The sequence below is a fragment of the Triturus cristatus genome, chromosome 4_2 (genome assembly GCF_964204655.1).
Source record: "Triturus cristatus chromosome 4_2, aTriCri1.1, whole genome shotgun sequence".
NCBI lineage: Eukaryota > Metazoa > Chordata > Amphibia > Caudata > Salamandridae > Triturus > Triturus cristatus.
Genome location: NC_140586.1, coordinates 825,525,391 through 825,544,843, shown reverse-complemented (window position 1 = coordinate 825,544,843; position 19,453 = coordinate 825,525,391). Strand labels below are relative to the sequence as shown.

Below are 19,453 nucleotides of genomic sequence, written 5' to 3'. Positions count from 1 at the left end.
GTCCACCGTGTCGAACGCAGCCGACAGATCCAGAAGAATGAGTGCCTGATGGATGCCTTTGTCAGCGTTGGCTCGCAAGGTGTCCAATACAGCGAGGATGACCGTTTCAGTAGAATGGGCAGGGCGAAACCCGGCTTGATTAGGTTCTAGATGATCAGACTGTTCGATGAAGTTCGAGAGGGACCTGGCGACGTGGGCCTCGAGAATCTTTGCAAGGAAGGGGAGAAGAAAGATGGGGCGATAGTTGGAAGGATTCAGTGGGTCGGCGCCAGGTTTTTTCAGTAGCGGGACCACTATCGCGTTCTTGAAGGCAGTGGGAACCTTACCTTGGAGGAGAAATTCATTTAGGAAGGGAAGAACACAGTGGGGAAGGTTAGACAGGCATCCTTTAGAATGTGTGGGGGACAGCAGTCATTGGGGGAACCGGATTTGACTCGAGCCAGCAGATCGAATAGAGTCTGGGGGCATAAGGCAGGGAAATGATCCATGGTGAAGGGGTTTGTTGTGACGGAGTCTATGTTATCCGCGCAGCAAGTGGCGGGAATGCTGGCTTTGATAGTGGATATTTCATCCAAAAAATAGGTATTGAGGAAGTTACAGAACTCCTGAGTAGGTGGCTGATCGGGGTGGGTTCTGTCTGTATTGCAAAGGTCATTGATTATGGTGAAAATTTCTTTAGATTTGTTTTGAGCATTAAGTATTCTGGCTGAGAAATATGTCGCTTTGGCCTCACGTATATGCTTTTTGTAACCATTTCGGGCTGAGGAGAACTGAAGTTTATCCTCCATGGTATAATTTAGTCTCCATTTTCTTTCTTTTTGCCATAGCTCGAGCTTTTGTTTTTTTAGCTCTGTGGAGAACCACTTATGAGCGTCTATGTGTCGAGTCCGTGTGAATTTGGTGAGTGGGGCGTGAGAGTCACAAGCCTTCAATAGCCAATCCGAGATCGCGGTGTTCATGGTGTTAACGTCTGGGTTAAAGGTGGGTATAGACCTTGCTAAAGTGTCAATGAAGCCTAAATTATCGACGGACCTCCATTTTGTGGTCATGCCTCCACCTATTGTCTTTTGTTTGGTACGGTCGCTAAAGCGGCTCTCTTGATTTGTTAAGCCTGGGCTTTTTGTTTGAATTCGTTGTTCAATCTTTGCAAAGTTTGAAGGCAGGCAATGTGGAGATTTTTCTCCTTTTGAAATAATTTGAAGTAGTAATATTTTACACACATTGGTAAAGCATGCCTGTTCTCAGCACACTCCATAGGTGGTGTTGCTGCTCTGGTGGTACCAAACAAAGTTTAGAAAAAAGTCAGCCGGCTCCCCCAGAGGGGACACCTAATAGTTATGTCAAATATGGTATTTCTTCCATAATGTACAGTACACTGTGAAACAAATACACACAAAAAGATTCTGATCTGCAATGGCCAGTGAATTGGTCATTTGATTTTAAAAAAGGTTCAATAGGTAGAGCAGTGTTTATTTAAAAGAAAAAGTAGACCGGATATGTTTGATTGTGTGCGTATGTGGGAGAAAGAAGTGTGAGAGAGAGTGAAGAGAGCAGAAGCTATAGCAGAAAAAGAACAACGAAAAACTATATATCAAAAAGCGATAGAAATAAAAAAATAAAGAAAAGAAGAAAAAAAACAGAAAAAGAAGATAGAGAACGTTGATTAGAGATAAATGGCCAGTATCCTATTAGGCGCTCTCTCTATTCCCTACTTGATACATCTAAAGGATGATTGCATCCTATTAGAATGTCCCCCACCCCGTATAAATTTCCCACTCCAAGTGCCCGTGTTGAGGTTTCTGACGACGAGCATTTTCTTCAGATGACAAAGAAAAAGATAAACAAGATGGGCGACAGACTCGCTCTACTTTAACTAAGGCAGAAAAGGATACCTTAAAAACCACTGCTAGGGAGGAGGCTCGTCAATCTCGCACTGCATCGCTCATTGTAACTATGGTTCAACAGTGGAACAGCGCAGAGCAATTTTATTTTGTAGAAACATTTTTGGGGAGGTAATATTTGATTATAGACAAATTTCTCAGGAATTAGAGCCAAAGGGAGATTTTATATATAATTGGGTTTACACTCCTTGGAGTAGATCTAACCTGATGGCTCTTAAAGCTTCTTTGCCCGACCCCCGGAAAAATCCTGCCGCCAGTGCTTAATTTGAGCCGGTGCTTTCCTTACTTTCCTAAACTTAATTGCTAGCACCGGCGCTTATGACCGGCTGCCACATCTTTTTACCAAATTTTTATTTAATGTTAAAGCAATGCCTTGCGTCATGTCGTTCTTTTTTCATTTGATTAGATCACACTCCGCTAAGCTGAGGTTTTCCACAACAGTATTTAATTTTACTTCTAGCTTGATTCTGTTTCCGGGTCATGGAAGACCGAACCACTCACAGGAAAGAGAGAGCGATGCGACCAATGCAGTGAAGGGTTTCTCTGCCTTGGGACGGAAATGAACGGCGGACAGAAATACAGGGGTCAGGAATACTAGCAGCACCTGGTGTGGCACAACTAGTGAGTGTTCCGTGTTTCGGGTAGGGGCTCATATTAGCAGGCGCGTCTGACAGCAAAGAATGCCGCATGTAGGGGCCTGCAGCATGCCTGGGCTGCCTGGCCAGTCACCGGCCTGCGCAGATTTTGTTTCTGATCTGCTGCAACAGGGGACCCTGTGAGTGCAGGGCAGGGCCTCTGAGGACGAGGCGGCCTGCTCTCGAAGCTCCAGGCCCAGGTGTCAGGCGTGGAGGAGCTATTGGAGGGGAGCTGCTTAGCCCGGAGGACTGGGGGCTCTGGATTTGCACCACCTGCAGGTGGACCGGAATCTCTAGGGATATGTGAGGCGCAAAGGGTGCACGTGCACCACTTGCAGGAAGAGCTACAGACCCCAAATGACGCAAGGCCAGTCTATTGTGTGCAAGTTGAGGCACATACTCCAGTCGATGCACAGCAGAGGGGTAGGTCCACTGTGGGTACCGGAAACAACCGACAGATGCCAGGGGGCAAGCAGGGCCTGCACTATCTGTAACACATCCAGGAAGTGGGGCGACAGCAGCTGCGTGACGATGGCTCTTAGGGCCTCTTTACCACCCTACAGGGCCATATCATCCACATCAAAGACTCGCTAGCTGCCAGAGCCACGTTTCTGGCTGCCCCATGGGGTGTTTTGACCTGGTATCAGTTAATGGGGGCATGCTGTGAAGAGCCACATTGCTCTCTGGCTGTGATGGAGCTCTCCACCTCTTCAAGACGCGAGCATGCCCAAGCCCTGAGCGGCCACCTCTTCGATTGCATGTACCGGGGCCACAGTGAATGCACCTTCTCATTACACAGTGGCTACAACAGCTTTACCAGCTCCCGGGTAAATGAGTGCCCCCTGTCGGGGAGAGCCCACCAGCAACGCCCTGCAGAGTCTGGCACTGATCGCAGAGCAGGAGGTAAGAGCAACCAGCTGCTGAAAGTGCATCTTGGCACGTGTAGCACACGTGCTGTGTTTGGGGTTAGAAGTTGAGAAAATGGCCTCAATGTCTTTATATGTTAATGAGCAATTTCCATCGGTGGCGGGGGGGGGGGGGTGTGTCATAGTAAGAACTTGTTATCTATGATTGTGGTGAAGACAATGACACCACATCCTCTTTGAAGCAGCGCTCACTCACACATTTTGCCCATACACCGTAGGTGGCATCAGGTTATTAGAACCGGAGCAATTTTTAAGATTGTACTTGTCCTGCTGTAGTCTCAGACAACCTAAACTGTTTTTAGGCCTGGCTTGACAGAGCTGATACAAGACATTATGTGATCAGTTAAGAAAAGGGCTTTAAGTGTTACTACCAGGTGAGGAGCTTTGTCTCAGCCCATATGTTGGTAGCTGGCGTACATGTTTTGATTATGAGGAATTTGTGTTCATCCACAAAAAATGCTTGCCCTCCAAGCAGTTGTGATCATTGTGTTTTTGTATCCAGCTGTTTTTAGATAAGCGATCATTTATAGGGTTTTATTTTTTACTCTAGCAGCAGCACAGATGGGAGGTAGGCAATCATTAACTTAAGACTTCAGAGTGCAGTTGTGTGTTTAAGAGCCCAGGGATACACTAGTGTAACAGGATTTTTTTGTCTGCCTTCACAGTTCAAAGGGTGCTTGACCTTATGTGATCAACAAAAAAGAGCCTTCAGAGTCATACTGAGACAGGGGCTTAGGCTCTATCCACATATTGATACCTCTGCAGCCCTCGAAAAATCATAACCTCCAGGTATGGTAACTTGAAGAATCCATTTGACCCAACTGTCATGTACATGAACCATAAACTGGTCTCATGTCATCATATGCAAATATTTATTTTTGCAAAGCCACCTTTTTCTTTTTTTATCATATACAAGAGCACATTCCAATTTGTGAGTTCAGCGTTCCTGCTGTACAAAACAATTCTATTTGGTTTGATTGAATAGACTAACCTAACCGTAAGCTCCGTGCATAATACGAATCTAGGAGTGGCTGAACCACTAGACATGAAAGGGGTTAGTTACCCTGTTCCAATGATGGCTGGGATGCTGCTTTGAGGAAGGGTCTGCTTTTCCAGCCCTGAAAGCAACTCACTCAGCCCTCCCTCGCTCATAGCACACTGCGCCTCAGTCATAGCAGGAGTCCCTCTATCCCTTTTGCCAGCAGGAGTCCCTCTATCCCTTTTGCCAGCAGGAGTCCCTCTATCCCTTTTGCCAGCAGGAGTCCCTCTATCCCTTTTGCCAGCAGGAGTCCCTCTATCCCTTTTGCCAGCAGGAGTCCCTCTATCCCTTTTGCTAGCAGGAGTCCCTCTATCCCCTTTGCTAGCAGGAGTCCCTCTATCCCCTTTGCTAGCAGGAGTCCCTTTATCCCCTTTGCTAGCAGGAGTCCCACTCTCCCCTTTGCTCGAGGGTGCCTATCACAACCACTTAAGAGGAACCATATTATTAAAAGCCGTGGCGCACACTCCACCATTATCCCACCTTCAGCTCTGTGGGTAACGCCACCTACCACCATACACTACCTACATTTGCAATATAGATTATTTCGCAGCCATATGCATTATGGAGCTGCGTTGGATATTTAGGGTGGTATCCGAGCTCTTGTGGCTGCAATTGAATTATAGATGGTGGTTGTTAGTAGACATTTGTGCTATTCTTGGGCAGTAGGGGCAGTGCGTGGGCGTTGAATTTGGAGATGTTAGATGCATATGATGACTGTGTAAGCCTAATGCACCTGGATATTTGACGGACATTACCCAGTACGTTTATTTTTTAAAGACATGATCCACTATATATCATGGAATCACGGGGTATTACATCTGGCTTTCAGAACTGCGGTTGAGTATGCGGGTAGAGCCAATACAGTAAGTGGGTGGAGCATGCTAAAAAAATTGAGCACCTGCACTTAATATTTTACAAATTAAGCACTGCCTGCCACCTTCTATGAGGAGGTGGAAGGAGCCATTAGCTCCTGCACTATGTCCTTGCCAGATATTGATCTCTTCTTTGGGCTTATTTTGCCTCCTGATATGTGTAGAACGATACGTAAACTAGATGACAATGTAGCATATGGTGATACCTGGGAACATTTAGAACAAATAGATTCGGAAAGGGAGCCTGCGCAGAAACCTCAGAAGGAGATACTAGATCTTCCTAAAGCTATTGTGACTAAGTTAAAGACTCTCATAACCCCTAAGAAAATAGATTGGACTAAGTTAGCGTCCTATAAACAGAAAAAGGATGTTAGTTTCTGATTTTTTTCCATTGTTTGAGGAAACATTCCATGATTTTAGTGGTTAGTCATTGGCCGATGATACGGGTCAGCATTTGTTTGTCGATAAATTTGTTGCTAATATGTTATTGGAAATAGGTAGTCGCTTAAAGGCCAGCGAGAGTTCTTCGACCACGTCTTCTCCAGTTTCCCTTTTGACTATGGCACAATATTATGAGCGGCAGGAACAGGAAGCGAAAGGCAGGGAGGATAATAAGGATAAAGCCTTAAAGACAAAAGTTATGTTGGCTCAAATATATGGTCAACTGTTTAGGGGAGGTGGAAGAGGCAGAGGTGCAATGTACACCTGGGGTGCCCCCTCTCCCTTGAGCAAATTTGTCCCCTGATCAGTGTGTTTATTTTAAAGAGACTGGACATTGGCGTTCTGATTGCCCTCTTTTGCAAGGTCAGCAGTATCAGCGGGGAAGGGTAAGTTTGAGAGGACGCCCAAGGAATTCAGGAAACGGGAGGTACAGGAGCTCGCCCCAGATTTGAGGCAGTTGAACAAGGACCAAAATACTCTAATACTTTTTTTTTTTTTTTTTTTTTTAAAAAACCTTTATTTGTGCATATGAAAAGGACAAATACGGGCCTACAACCATCAGGCCGGCCACAAAACGGTTAAGCACTGAGACAAACATTACATCCCCTGTGCATCAATGGTCAAGATTAGCAACGATTCAGGAGTTATACACTGGAGAGATCCTTGACACCAGGGGAAGGAGAAGTGAAGGTTAATTTTAAGGTTTTCAAAATAATTTTATCGAGAAAAAGTCAGTAGAGGATAGAACCAAGGAGATTCGAGTCCGCAAGATGGCTTCATCACACGGGAGAGCAGCAGCATCATTAAAACGGCCATAGAAAATCTCAGACAGTGAGGCGATGCAGTTATATAACAGGATAGTCAAATGAGTAAATACGCCCCCCTCCAAATCCGCCCTCACTCAATCCACCCCACACCCGGACCCCGAATCGGAAACAAGTATAGCGCAGAGACATAGAAGAAAGAGGCCCATAGAACTAAAAAGAAAAGGTAATTTACCCCCCCACCCTACACCAATGCGGAGGCTACGGCCTGCCCCCCCCCCCGGCATAGTGCCTGTCGCCCAATGAACCCGAAATATAGACAAGATAGAAAGTAGGAATAGAGTAAAGAAAATAAGAAAACAAAGAAGAAAGCGGGGAGGAGCCCACGTAACCTCGGAGCGCCCGAAACCACCGGCCAACTACGTCTCCACACACTAAGAACCCACTACACCCAAAGGCGGTCGTGTGAAGATAACGTGTCACAACAATATAAATGAAGGCAGACAAATCGCGACGAGTGCGCACAACAAATGCAGACAGTTCCAGTCCCAGTCCAGCCCATCCGTGACACCATGGTGATAGAAATCAATCTAGCCCTGGCCCGATCGCGGGCGTAAGATTAGACTAGCCCCCACAGGAAGGCCCCGCAGCCCGTGCAAACAAAGACAATATGGCCGCTTGGGAGAAGATGGAGAAGTAGAGTCACAAAATGGCCGCCGATCATTGTTTGAGGTCCCCTTGTGCACCATATAAAATCCAGACCTGGCCTGTAAAGTACAGGAGTTCCACATAAAAGAAGCCGTAGGCCACCGTGAACGGTTCCTCAAGGACGTCAGGTGTCGCTCAGCTGGATACTCTTGCGGACGCGGTGAGGCAGGCAACAACAAAGCAGGCAGCAATGAACGAGGAAACAAAGTGACCACAATTGAGCAGGAGATCGATTGATCCTGGGTGCCGGGAAAGCCAGATGCAGACACCAGTGTAGCACGGTTATACACAGTCGTTGCGTCCCCGCAAGAGGACAGAAGCACTGGCAGACCCGCGTCTTGTTGAGAACAAACGGGGCGCTCACGACCCGCAGCCGACAGTATGGAGTCGAACCGCTCACTCAGCGTTTGCAAGCCAACACACAATTGCAGACGAAGGTCCCGCAGGGCAGCCAGAACGGAGCCGCATGTCAGCGGAAGCTGCGCCCCCACATCGGCAGCAATCCGGGACGGCACTGTGGAGCTGGAGTCTGGTAGAGGGAGGGCGAAGCGGGCAGCGGGCGAGACCGGAGCATCGCCCCCCAGCAGCGAGCAGGCAATCAACGCCATGTTTTACCGCTGAACGGTACAGTGGCCAGGGGGGGGGTCGTAACAAGGAGGCAATTCCACGCAGGTCTGCGCCGCAACAGGTGAAAGCCAACAGTCGCTTCCCCTCCCTCGGACTCTCTTTGCAGCCGACTAGGCAACAGAAGAAGGGGGTCCGCAGCCTTCCACAGCGCGGGCCACAGAGCGAAGCAGGCGACCCGCCACACCGGGGCTTACCCTATAACTCCAGCCCGTCAGGTGAAAGGTGAAGGAGGTGTCCGGGCGTCTCTCCCCCGGCTCATCTGGCGACAATCCGTGGTGTGAGGCGGGATCGGGGCCGCGGGGCTCAGATTTGCGCCGGGGGTCCAGTGACTGCGGAGCTTCCAGGGGGCCGGCCAAGGCCACAATAGAGCAGGGGTCCGGCACGGAGAACAAAGGCACCAAGAACTCCGGCATCCGGGCGGGCTCAGACTCCGGGAAAGCGGCGGCGCGGTCAGCGCGTCGTCGCGCACGTTGCACCTCGAAAATCGGCGAGGATAGGAATCAGGATGATAGTCCGAGGCCAAGGGCCGGCGGAGCCGGGCGCTCAAGCGTCTGCTCCGGTCGCCATCTTGGCTCCTCCTCTCTACTCTAATACTTTTGATAGACAAAATCAATATCAAATGTCTGATTATTCTGATGATGCCCTTGCCAATTCCAGCTATGCATAGGGATGCCTAGAATGGGGGTAAGGAACAGGTTGAGGTGCCAGTAGATTAAATGGGTCCTTATATTGACACAAACGTCTTGGGATTTACTGATCGGTTTCTGGTTGACACAGGGGCTACCCGTAGTGCTCTGTCTAAAAAATTGGTTCCTAGGGCTCCCCTGTCTGGCACAATGATAACATTGATAGGATTCGATGGGACACCTACACCTAGCCCACTTTCACAGCCACTTGAATTCAGACTTGATAAATTCACTGCAGCATGTCCATTTTTGCTTTCCCCTACCACACCTGACAATATTGTGGGTATCTATATGCTTAAATATTTTCGTGCCACAATACGTTGCTCTCCGGAAGGTGTGCGTGTTATTTAAATAACAACTATCCAATGGTTGAGAGATCCTGTCTTATCAATGAGGATGCCGCTCTGGCGTCCTTGCCTAGTGTGAAGAAGGAACACTGTTATTGTCGTCATTTCTTGCCTCCTATCCTCACAAAGTCTCGCGAAAGAAATTGCAATATTGTAGACAGCAGGTTGCCTATTTAGGTCACCTCCTGTCTAAGGAGGGACGTGCACTTACACCAGATCGCATTCAGACCATTTTAGATACTCCTGTGCCCCGTACTCAGAAGGATGTCCGTGCACTGATTGGCCTCACTTCTTTTTGTAGGCAGTTTTTTGCACATTATTAAACCTTTGTTGGCCCTTTTGACTAAAGACACTCTGATGCTCCTCCCATGGACTGCAGAGTGTCAGGGTGCCTTCCAACAGTAACACCAAGCCCTTTGTTCTGCACCAGTATTTGGTACCCCAGACATGTTGATGAGTGACTATTTGTCCCAATTAACTGACAGCTTGTCTTCTATTTATCAGCAGGTGTGGGAAGCTCTTCCTTCGTGAGCCCTTGGGTCACCGAGAGAGGACGAGCTGTGTCACCTGAAAGACCTGAGGAAGTCTTCCCGGACCACATGCTCCCTGGTACATCTAGATATCTGCTTCAATCCAGGAAGAAAGACATTTCATCGCAGAAAGAGACTGTTTGAGCCACTGTCCTGGGTGGTTAAAGACTGACTACAAAGGGGGGTAGCCTATTAGTGACTACTCGTCCCAACGTTAGTGAATAAACCAGCGCCTGCCCAGGACCTTAGGGCATCATCTATTTTGTTGTTTGCCGATGAAAATGAGCTTGCCTAAGAAGGAGATCGCTGCGACAACGTGCAACGGCTGTACAATCTGCATCCTTGGTCTGACTTTGACTGCTGCCATCATCGCTACTGTAATGTAGGTAGTGGAGGAAGTAATGCCTGGAGATTCCTTACCTACCATTACTCTTTCGCTGCAAGTGATGTAAGAGCACCATCATTTTGATTAGCCACAACATGAACAGGGATACCGGCAAGATCTGAGAAACAATTCATTTCTTCAAATGTTACATCAGACATACCAGCTAAGCAATGCTACTAACTGTTGGGTTTATGGCAAGATTCCTCCTCATCAGAACATAAAAGGAATCCCGTTGTCACTGCTTCCATTCTCTCACAATGGCTCATGCCCAGCTTGGTTCAAACTTCTATATGCCTCTAATGAACAAAGTCTGTTACCCCAACGAAATGGGGACACATAAGCAAAAGGGACTGCTTTAGAAATGGCAGCATATAGTAAAGGAAGTGCAGCAACAAACTATGTGTATCCAAATTCTAGGTCGGCTAAAGGAACTGGACCCTTTGTTATCTGTTGCCATGACCACTGGCCCCCTTTGTGTACAAAGTACAGGCGATGTGCCAGTGGGCCACGGTAACTGTACTACAGTGTTGCAGATGTCTACGAGAGGCCGAAGCAGCTTCCTTGCATCACGTCACACTTATTTTGTTTGTGGAACTAAGGCATACTACTTCCTACATCCAGGCTGGTCTGATACCTGTTACATAGCCTTCCTTCTACCACCTGTGTTTTTAGCTCCCCCAACCTACCATCAAGATTTGCAATTGTTCGATCATTATGTTGGTAGTAGGGGAAAATGTGCAATCGATGTCTCTGTAGTCGACTAGACAGAGACCACATGGGAACAATATAGACTGGAGCATGCTGTATCATCAGGTCCAGCTGTTGTCTTCACACCGGACAATTCACCTTCTATATATGCATACTTCTTCAAACTACACAAAATAGCTACTGAAATACATCAAGATTCAGAAACATGGACTTGGGCTGGATGGTTCTGGAGCGTATTTTCTGTACGGGGCTTAAAAGTATTATCGGCCTTGTCCATAATTATTGCAACTCTCTTCTCTTGTTGTTTATGTATCCAATGCAGGCCGATGCTTTCTTCTCTCTATATTTCCACTTGTACTACTTGTCTACCATCTAAAACAAAGGTCCAAAATATAAATGCCCGTTTAGCGATAGACCGAGAAGTCAGCAATATAATGTTCATTGATATACATGATGTTTATCGTACCCCTTTTAAAGCATAAGAAAATGTCTTAGCTTATGCCAAAAGGGCGGTCTGTGGAAAACGTTTAATATTTTACTTGGCATAAGCGACAGCCATTTTGGCTGTGGTGTCGATTTTAAGTTTCCTTCGTAATTCTTTTGTCTTTTCACTCTGCTTGTGCTATTTATTTTAGTTGATTTCCTGACTCAGCTAAAAGCAATGTACGTGCTTGTAGCTGCCAGTGAACCTGGTCATAGATGTTAAGTTTCAATCATTTACTGCTGCCATAAGCACTCCTGCTCCCCCTCCCACTTTGCTGACCACGTGGTTATTCATCTGCCCTTGTTTACCGATAACTATTTCTAAAACTTGTTCTCCCTATTTCTGTTCACCTGCTTATACTGCAGAAAACCTGTATAAAAAGACATGTGTTCTGTGACTGCGGTGTACTACCTCAGACAGCACTTGAGAGTGCTGTGTGGATGTGGTCCCACTCATGAGTGATTAATAAATGTATTTATTTCCAACTCCAGTGCTGATCTCTATTTTGTTGGTCTCTGAACCCGTTGACAAAAGGGTGACCCTGCACGAGTGTACCCCTAAAAAGGTACATAACCACAGATCCAACGTCTCTGCGATTAGCAGCCTGGCCCCTGAATACTAAGAGTTTGCCGACCTAGTTATACCTGCTGATTGTCGGGAGCTTCTAGCTAACACCAGAGCGTCCTCGCTATAAAGACTTATAAAGTCAATTGTAAGAGATTCTGTCATTGGTGTGAAACCTCTGAAATGCACCCTATTTAGTCTTCACCAGAACAATTGCTGCCTTTTTGCCTCCAACTGGCAAAATCTGGCCTTTCTCATTCTACTATTAAGGTATTTCTTGCCGCAATTCCCAGGTTTTGGCGGCAAAATTGATCACATTCTCTTTGGTCTTCAGGAAGAATAAAACAATTTCTCAAGGGTTTATTTAGAATGTTCCCTCCAATTAGGCGCCCTCCTCCGCCTTGGCATCTTAACATTGTGTTAGCACAACTCATGAAAGCTCCGTTTGAGCCTATTCATAGGGCTGATCTTTAATGTATTTCATGGAAAAACATCACTTCTACTGGCTCTTACTTAGGCTAGACGAGTAAGCGACATACACGCTTTCACTACTTGACATTCTTTCCTCCAGTTTACTAAGGACTCTATTGTACTTCGGACAAATCCTACCTTTATTCCTAAGGTTCCATCGGATTTTCACTTAAATGAACCAGTCATCTCAAAGACTTTCTTCCCTAATACACAGTCACCAGTGGAAAGGGCCTTACATTCTCTGGATGTTAAGAGATGTATAAAATGTTATTTGCAAAAAACAGCCTGTTATCCGTAAGGCTGATCAGCTTTTTGTGGCCTATGGAAAAATAAGAAAAGGGTATCCAGTGACTAAACAAACTATTGCACATTAGATTTCCTGTGCGATCCAATTTTGCCATCAGCAGGCTGGCAAGCCTCTGCATTCAACAGTGAAAGCGCATTCTTCAAGAGCAGTCTCCTCATCTACAGCTCTTTGCCGGTGTGCCTATTCAACAACTTAGCAGAGCAGCAACTTGGTCCAGCAGGCACACTTTTACCAAGCATTACTGTCTGGAAGTTGCTAGTAATGCTGATACAGCTACGTAATCTGTTTATGTAAGGTGAGCCTCCATTATTCCCACCTCCTTAAGTTTTAAGATTGCTATTTATAGATATATATGTATGTATATTCCAGATCATTATGAACCTATGCATGGCCATTGTCAGATTGCCAAATAGATATTTAAATATATAAATAAGAGGTTCATAAGTATGTTATGCACTGGGTAACATATAGTGTTCTTTCGTACTCTGTTTACGATATTCTTTCTGTATGAATATTCATACCTATGTGAGAACTGCTATCTACTCTGATTCAAGCATGTGAATCTATGAAAGATACCCCAAAACTGGAGATGAAAATAAGTTACTAACCTGTAAACTGTTGTTCTCCAGTATTGGTATCTTTCATAGATTCACATGCGACCCACCCACCTCCCCATTGAGGCTACCCGTCTTCTTATTGTATGTTCGTACTACACTTGTGCCCGAAAATCTGAGAGCCTGAAGCCTCTGTGGAGAGGGTTCTAGAGGGTGCTGTCACCTGATTGACTGGAGTTTGGCCCATCTCTAATGACGGACGAGCTATTAAAGTGAATGGTTTTTTAGGTCTCGCCTGAGCCAGCGCTTTAGCGGTGCTCTGGCGAGAGTTATAGTAAGCTGGATTTGTAAGTGCAGAGTAGTGGCTTTTCAGGCCTCCAGCTACAGTGCATGGGCGCCGGGCGCGCGCACCATTTGTCAGCCTGCCTGATCACTTTCGCGGCCGCTTTGATGTTCTCAGTGAGCCGCGCGGCCACTGAGAACATCAAAGCGGCCGCGAAAGTGCTCACCATTTGCCACCCCCTCCCTTATCCCACTTCCTGCTTGTTCTATACAGTCGGATGCGGTGCGCATTGCACGCTTCCCAACAATGACACATTTTCAGACATCTATTTCTGCCAGCCCAGATCACTGCTTTGTCGCTGCGCTTCCATTTAACCGCAGTCAAGGCACGCATTCATAGGTTAGTGTTGTGTTTTAAATATGACCCGGAGGAGCATTGTTTTCACACTACTGTCATTTCACCAAGTGCTGGCACGTTAAATCAGGACGGGTTTTTCAATACCGTGTGGCCTGGCCTTCTCTGTGGTGTCGATACTTTCTGATAACATTAGTCGTCGGGAAATATACCTCTCAGGTCCTCACTCTATCAACAACCTAGTTAGTTGTGAAAACAAAATCTAAAACGGTGTTTTTTAATTGTGCGAATTCTAACCTCGTCGCCACGCAGTCTATGTAACTTAACCTGTGAGCTCATTAACGCCAACGATGTACAGCTCTTTTCTGCCCCCAGCAGTTGCCTTTTAATATTGCACATCTTTTCCTCGTTGCTTTATTTCTTGTTCAATAATACACTTACTCAGGAGGGCATCAGTTCTCATTATAAATGCAAGCAAAGACACATACTATGAAGCACTCCACTGTATGTATTGATGTATTATAGTCTAAATGCTAATAAGGTCCCAAAGGCGAGACCTATTGGCTATGCCAATGCTTGTCTCTATTATCTTTAATGTTAGAGTAATTACTTATTACTTTTTATGTACCGTGCGACTCCCACTTCAATAACGGGGAATGATTCAAGCATGTGAATCTATGAAGGCTACCAATACTGGAGAACCACAATTTACAGTTTAGTAACTTATTTTCTTCATAAATCTACTTGTCCTGTAACAAAATCCACGTGTCCCTTTGGTGCCATGTAGTTCGGTGACAAATTATGACAGCAATCTCTTTATATAAGAGCTCGGAAATAGCCGCTCTGCTTATGTCAGGGCTCTTACCATAGTACTGTTTGAATACTTGCAATCCCCTTATGTTGCCACGTTTCCACAGATCTACATACTGGGCCTGAAGGTAGTGGAAAGCAATAGTTCCAGGGTTAGAATCTCCTTTTGAGTCTGTGCAAACCTACTAACTTGCATGTTTTAAGGGTTTTCAACAACTCTTCTCTAATCTTTTCCCATACTGAGAAATGTTGGAAATTTACTCCTGACAATGGCAGACGTAAACCTTCTTCCAGATTTGGGGAACAAAATTGTCGGAGGGAAAGTGAACTTGCAAACACTAGGACATAAACCATGGGTGCACTTTTGAGACTTTCTTTAATAATTAGGCTCCTAATTTGGAGTGGCGTTAACCGTGACCTTTTGTATTTATTAAAATTCTGTCTCTCTCTGTGTCTCTCTCTCTCTGTGTCTCTCTCTCTCTCTCTGTATCGGCTGGCTTCACTGTCAGTGACCGCATTCTGCTCTTTCACAAGGAGCATATCTGCACGCAAAGTAGTTTTGTTCAGTGCCAGTAACTACTGTGGCAGTGTGTGCTTTTTGAGACTAAAAACTATTTTTACTTTTACCAATGTTTGTTATAATGGTGAGCGCCTGCCTGCCCCCACACCATTAAGGTATTACAAAAATCATGCCAAAACAAGTCACACATTGACAAAACTAAAAAGCTCACCACCAGTTTCAGACCTACTGGCTTTGCCAATGCTGGTTTGTTTTTGTTTCCCATAATCCTATTGAAACTGGTTACACTGATTTTCCATTATTAATATTTTTGGGTAATACCAGCATGCATCAACATGTTACTCAGTGATGCTGAAAAGAAATGGCACCTGAAATTTGACAGTAGTTTAGCAAAATGTTTTTTTTCCTGCTTTCATTTTTTATGAACATTTTATTTTGAAAACTAAGTATAATCAATATTGCTTTTAAGCTTCTGCAAATATTTGCATCAAATCAGAAAGCATTCTGGGAGCATTATTCATAGCCTCATATTGCTTAACTTTGAAAACGTGTGTGCACATTATTTTTACTAGGACCACTGTCAGTGTTGCGTCAGAGCTTACAACATTTACTTAAAGCTTTCACCCTAATAATAAAGGCTTTCAATTAATGAACCATAAATACAAGTTTGAACAGCATTAACATATGGATAAAAATATTACCTTAACTACCATGATGTGGTACTGCAAACTGACAACCAAAGGGATTGTGCTGCAGGGTGTTGGGCCTAATTGCCCCAAGGACAAAATACACATGAAAACTTGTTGCCCTTGACTCCAAATAATATGTCCTAGGCGGCAGGCTATAGGAGTTCCACATCCCAGCAGACTATTTTGTAATATCACTTTACGATGCGTGGCATTGCAGATTAGACTGTAATACACCTACTCCTACTCCGTGTGGCCCTCTAGAAAGGTTGGAATATCACTAAAGCCTGTGTGGCACTGTAAACTGTTCTGAAACAATCAATCAATTTGGATTTGTAAAACACTCATCACCTGTGATGGTATCCAGGCGCTGGGAGTAGCTGCTTCTGGGCCTGGTCAATCGAATAGCCAGGTTTTTAGCTCTCTTCTGAACTCCTGCAGGGATGAGGAGGTGGAAGGGGAGGCTGTTCCAGGTCTTGGCGGCCAGGTGGGAGGAGTGGCCGCTGCTCCTGCTTCAGCTTTAAGCAGGAAGTGTGGGAGAGGGATGTGGAGCGCAGATGTCTGACAGGTTGGTGGAGGTTCAGCCTGTGGTTAAGGTAGTCTGGTCCTTCGTCGTGCAGGGCCTTGTTGTCCTGGATCAGCATTTTGAACTGGCACCTCAGTTAAGCCTGGAAAGGAGGAGTCAACAAGTTACAGTAAGCCTGGCATAAGGAAATAAAGGTTAAGGTTAATTTTAGAAAAAGAAGGCAATGGTAACAATGAGGTTAGAAAAAGGAGACAAAAGTTACGAAAAGAAACAGAGGCAAAGTTAGTTGCGTGTAAACGTGGCTTAGGGGTCAAAAGATATCACAGATTCTGTGGAGGTAAAACAAGGAAGTTAGGACCGGCCGCATGGTGTAGGTTCGAGGTGGGTGCCCGGCCTGCCGCAGCAGTGGAGAGCTGGCCCAGAGATCTAATCTTGGAATGGCTCTGCAGACCAGCCTGAAATATCACTGACTTGGGTGTGGCACTCCACACCAGGATGTAATCCCACATCCAGTGGCACAGCGAGCAAGGGACCCATGTCTGGGCTTACCCATGGCCACTTAGGGCAAGCATATTGATCCGGCGCAAAACCAATACCTGATCAGGGATCAATACTTGATAATATCACAGAACAATGGCCCATACACATTCAACCAGAATCCCTGATGGCCTGGGGTCAATTTTTATAGTAGTTCAATTCCTTTTCCTTTAAAATCCATGTGTAATATTACAAAATACATATCTAACTTATACATCAACTTTCCTTCTACGTGGTCGATGAACCAATTAGTTGAAGGTAATGATAATACTATCCAACTAACTTTTCAGTCAGCTAAATAATCACAGACTCTCGGTAAAGTTAATAAAGCTTTATCTCAAATTAAATGCTCTATTGCATATGGTCATCAGTGCAAATAATGAAATCCACAAAGGGAGAGAAAACCGCAATTTCAAATAGAAACAAACTCATCATTCAATTATGACATGCGCATGAAGGAGTGGATAGATTAAGAGACCTCAGTTTCAGCAACATTAAATGCGATACAAAAATACATCTAACGGAGGGGATAGATGAAGCGACATAAGTTTCATCTAAATAATACGTGTCAATATACCTATGATGGAGTGGATAGGTGAAGAAACATAAGGTTTCAGAGACAAAAATACATTTGCAAAGTAAGTTTGCAAGAACGAGTCAAAATAATACAGACCTAAAAAATTAGACGAAAACCACCCCCCCGGCCAAGATGATGGTGGGGGTTCCCTGAAATAGGATCAGGGAACAAAGATTTCAAGACCCAGGAGCGGGACAGGAACGCCTCTCTGCAAACCGACGAACAGCGAAGTATCCACTATTCTTCTCTTTCTCCCTGCAAATCTAAACCACACCCCTAAAGCCACCCCAGTTATACCCCAAAACCTAAATGTCCATCACACATCAGTTGAAACATGTTCACAAAACTAGACAGTTGATTGGTGGACTTAGGAGGTGGTCTGTTAGACCACTGTGACTTCATTCAGAGTTTTGGGCATATTCATTGTTCTACCCCCATTCCCTTAGCCTAATTCTTGACTCGTTCTCTTAATTTTAGCACATGATACATTTAAACATTTTATTCATAATACTCAGCAATGTCCACGGAAGAAGTCTTTGGTCCCACGGTCGATCACATCCTTTGGCAGGCACTCAATATTCTCCTTCAGCATATCGTCCTTGAACCTTTGTTCGTTCTGTGCTGCACTCCACACTTCTGGCTGTTCTGTCATGACATTTTCGGTTTCATCCCAGCCCCTCCTTTATCTGGCTAACTTAAGCATAATGGCGTCTCATCCAGCTCGCTATAACAAATGGAACGTGAACATTCACTAATTATATGTGTTTTTTTTTTATATGGTAATGCGCTTTTCACTGTTTACCACCCACCTTTGCACTATTCCCTGTTAGTGTTTTTCCAAGCATAGCTTTTAGCAAAAGCGGCTTAAATTATTATTTCAAAGCAAGATGCAACATGCAAACTACTAAATGCACATGCGGCCTAGTCATGCATTATTTCTCGTTTCTTTTAATGCACAATGTAAATACGTTTTTAGTTCTTTCATGCTTTATCACACGTTAGTGCATGCATGCACAAAGCATTTTCCCTCGTGTTTATGTAAGGTGCATGTTAGTTTTTATATTACTACTTACTGTTAGTACGTATTATGGGGGTATTCATCCGAGCAGGTTTCTTTTTGCGAAATCCTGCTCCATCAATCGCAAACACAACAAGATGGACGGAGTGCTGAAACTTTTCAACCACTCAACCCCCGTCAAGAGATCTGGGTTGAATCCATTGTTCTTTTGCTCACTATGCCACCCCAGTTTGGACCCAGCCATATGCAAATCAGTCTTTACCCTGTTCCTCATGGTAACAGCCCAGTCCGAACTGCCAGGACAGTTCCTCTCAGGACCTTAAACAAGCATCCTGGGACCGGTTTCGGGGGATTACTCCTCATCAGCCAGGCTAGCTTGAATCCAGTGGAACAGCGAACAAGGGACCCAGTCTGGGCTGACCCTGGAGCAGCACTGCAGACTGGGCTGAGATCTCTCGGACTCTGTGGGGGCAGTGCACCATGCTAAAATACTGCACACCCTTCTGTAGCATAGTAGACAATGCAATATTGCCAAAATCCCTCCCCTAAATCAATACCCTTGATTACCGGCACTTTTTTATTTTGAGAGGGATAGTACCAGCACTTCTCGAGCGTGACACAATACATTTAATTGGAGAGTACCAGCACTTCTCTGAAACGAGCAGGTACTCTGTTCTTTCATTTCAAGCACTGTCTCTGACCCAGACGCAAAATACGTGTGTGTGTGTCTGGGTGGGTGTCCTAGTATGCAAGGCCAAAACGTGACCCTAGTATTCTACTAGCGCACATTTATGTGATCTATCTTTCTGAACCAGATCGGCCTGTTCCCGGAGGTCTTATCGAAGATGAGTGACGGACGTATCAAGAGGGTCTTTTGACTCTTAAACGTGTTTTTCAGAACATGCTTTCGACACGTCCGATCTCTCCCTCACGTGCGCCTTGGTGCCTCACCCCCGTGGGGTCGGCCCAATAACTTTTTTTTCACGTCTCGTGCTTCCCTCCCTCCTCCTTAACGATCTAATCGCGTCATCTTCCACCTTGCTCCCTCGCCCCTGGAAGAAGTTGAGCTTCATTTCGAAGAGTGGCCCGCGGGTGGCTGTCCTTTGCCTCCGGATGAGAGGAGATGAGAGTGCGCGCTCCGCTCCTTGTTATCAAGATGGCGGCCCCTGATGTCCGCGCGTCTGCGTAGTCTC

The 19,453-nt window shown here is 45.5% G+C and overlaps 1 protein-coding gene and 1 long non-coding RNA gene across 5 annotated transcripts in view; one reads left to right on the top strand and one right to left on the bottom strand.

The window, feature by feature from the left end:
• Positions 1 to 19,453, top strand: part of ERI3 (ERI1 exoribonuclease family member 3) — a 1,537,399-nt gene that overhangs the window by 1,012,436 nt on the left and 505,510 nt on the right. The gene's annotated exons all lie outside the window — the stretch shown is intronic.
• Positions 1 to 19,453, bottom strand: part of LOC146835122 (uncharacterized) — a 55,763-nt gene that overhangs the window by 16,352 nt on the left and 19,958 nt on the right. The window contains exons 1-2 of one of the 2 annotated variants that reach the window (XR_014960390.1): positions 17,754 to 17,908; positions 15,954 to 16,270 (exon numbers count right to left, since the gene is read on the bottom strand). This is a non-coding gene — a long non-coding RNA (uncharacterized LOC146835122). Of the gene's footprint in view, positions 1 to 15,953; positions 16,271 to 17,753; positions 17,909 to 19,453 lie in introns of those variants that run through there. The other variant, XR_014960389.1, reaches the window with a different exon arrangement.